This window comes from Petaurus breviceps, unplaced genomic scaffold, assembly GCF_028583685.1.
Source record: "Petaurus breviceps papuanus isolate PSGF00001 unplaced genomic scaffold, PetGlider_PUasm1.0 126, whole genome shotgun sequence".
Lineage (NCBI taxonomy): Eukaryota > Metazoa > Chordata > Mammalia > Diprotodontia > Petauridae > Petaurus > Petaurus breviceps.
This window is the reverse complement of record NW_027185655.1, coordinates 60,889,681-60,892,115: the sequence shown is the minus strand read 5'-3', so window position 1 is coordinate 60,892,115 and position 2,435 is coordinate 60,889,681. Positions and strand designations below refer to the sequence as shown.

Here is a 2,435-nt window from a genome sequence, read left to right as displayed (position 1 = left end):
ATATATCTACCTATTTCCTCCAACTACCCTAATACTGAGAAAGGTATCGTGTATTACAAATATCTTTCTACATAGGAATGTAAACAGTTCAACATTAATAATTCCCTTATGTTTTCTCTTTTCTGATTACCTAGGCATGCTTCTTTTGAGTCTTATATTTGAAAGTCAAATTTTCTATTCAGTTCTGGTCTTTTCCTTAAGAATGCTTGAAAGTCTTATATTTCATTGAATATTTATTTTTCCCCCTGAAGTATTACACTCAGTTTTGCTGGGTAGGTGATTCTTGGTTTTAATCCTAGCTCCTCTGACCTCCAGAATATCATGTTTCAAGCCCTTCAATTCCTTTATGTAGGAGTTGCTAGGTCTTGTGTTGTCCTGGTTTTATTTCCACAATACTTAAATTGTTTCTTTCTGACTGCTTACAATAATTTCTCCTTGACCTGGGAACTCTGGAATTTGGCTACAATATTCCCAGGAGTTTTCCTTTGGAGATCTCTTTCAAGAGGGTGGATTCTTACAATTTCTATTTTATCCTCTGGTACGACAATATCAAGGCAGTTTGCCTTGATAATTTCTTGAAAGATGATGTCTAGGCTCTTTGTTTGATCATGGCTTTCAGGTAGTAAAATAAATTTTAAATTATCTCTCTTGGATCTATTTTCCAGGTCAGTGGCTTTTCCAATAATATATTTCACATTATATTATATTTTTCATTCTTTTGTTTCTGTTTTATAATTTCTTGATTTCTCATAAAGTCAATAGCTTTCATTTGCTCCATTATAATTTTGATGGAATTATTTTCTTCAGAGAGTTTTGGACTTCCTTTTCCATTTCATCAATTCAACTTTTTAAGGTACTTTTCTCCTCATTGGCTTCTTGGACCTCTTTTGTCATTTGGGTTAGTCTATTTTTTAAGATATTATTTTCTTCAGTATATTTGGGGTCTCCTGTAGAAAGCTGATGACTCATTTTTCATGATTTCCTTGCATCACAATTACTTCTCTTCCCAATTTTTCCTCTACTTCTCTTACATGATTTTCACAATCATTTTTGAGCTTTTCCATGACTTGCAAACAGTTCATATTATTTTTGGAGGTTTTTGATATGGGAGCTTCAAATTTGTTGTCTTCTTCTGGTTGTATGTTTTGTTCTTTTTTGTCACTGAAGTAAGATTCTATAGTTTGGTTCCCTTCCCCCTCTCTGTCTCCTCTGCTCTGCCCAGAAGAATGTTCTGAGAAAGGGGTCTGTAGTCCACACCAGACTGGCAAAGGAGTTCCTGGTATATAAAAAAAAGTTTAAGAACCCCTACCTTAAAGTCACAGTTCCGACATCTCTTCAGCTTTGCCCCTCACCCCCTGAGAATGTATGCCTGCGCCAAGTTCATCTCTACCCCTGCCCTTGTTAGGAGCAGCTCTCAGCTGCTGAGTAGACCGCTATCTGCAGTGGTGCTAAGATGGCCAGAGGTTCAGACAGATGAGAACGTCAGCATTTTGGCAGCATCAAGTTCCTTGACCTCTCTTGTCCCCAGATGTGGATTCCAAACTGGTGCCATCTCAAGGGACATTGACACAGCAGCCAAGTTTATTGGAACTGGGGCTGTCACTGTGGGGGTGGCTGGCTCTGGAGCTGGGATTGGGACTTTGTTTGGAAGTCTCATCATCGGTTATGCCAGGAACCCCTCCCTGAAGCAACAGCTTTTTTCCTACGCCATCTTGGGCTTTGCCCTGTCTGAGGCCATGGGGCTCTTTTGCCTGATGGTGGCCTTCCTCATCCTCTTTGCCATGTGATGGAACCATTTCTATTCCCCCTACGTTTCTGAATGTTCCTCCTCGTCCTCCAGGTTCTTCCATGTCTCTTCCAGCCTGTGTATACCTCCACCTCCATCTTACCAGGTAGCCTTTGGGAAAGCCATGGGCTCAGGGTTTGACAGAGGGAAGACAAATAAATACTGTATTAATAAAAAAAAGATTCTATAGTCTGACATTGTTTATTCATCTTCCCACCAAATACTGGATTTTCTAACTCCTTGTCAAGGCACAGTTCTTTTACCAAAGTGCTTGGTGGTGGGGGTGGGGGTGCTGGTGGGTGCACTGTCCCAGGCTTCTGGGATTTTGTGTCAGCCACTGGATCCTCTGCTGTCTGTGGGTCCAGAACACTGGAAGCAACTCCTGTTGCAGCTGCTGCTGCTGATGCTACTGCTGTTGTCTTCTCTGTTGCCCTGGGGCTGGGACTGGATCATGTCCTCCTCTTTCACCCAGGTTCCACTGAATTCCCCCACTGACATTCCATTCTGCTCTTGGTGTTTGTGCATTAAGAAATATGGAAATCACCACAGCTGCCAGGAATTTAGTCCTCTAATGCCTGCTCTGGCCTCTTCTGGCACAGCAAGCTCCATTCTCAGTTCAGTGTGATATACCCTTCCTGTGGGTCTTTCA

At 41.6% G+C, this 2,435-nt stretch overlaps 1 pseudogene; it reads left to right on the top strand.

The window, feature by feature from the left end:
• Positions 1–1,198: 1,198 nt before the first annotated feature.
• LOC138170370 (ATP synthase F(0) complex subunit C2, mitochondrial pseudogene) lies at positions 1,199–1,960 on the top strand (annotated as a pseudogene).
• Positions 1,961–2,435: the final 475 nt, after the last annotated feature.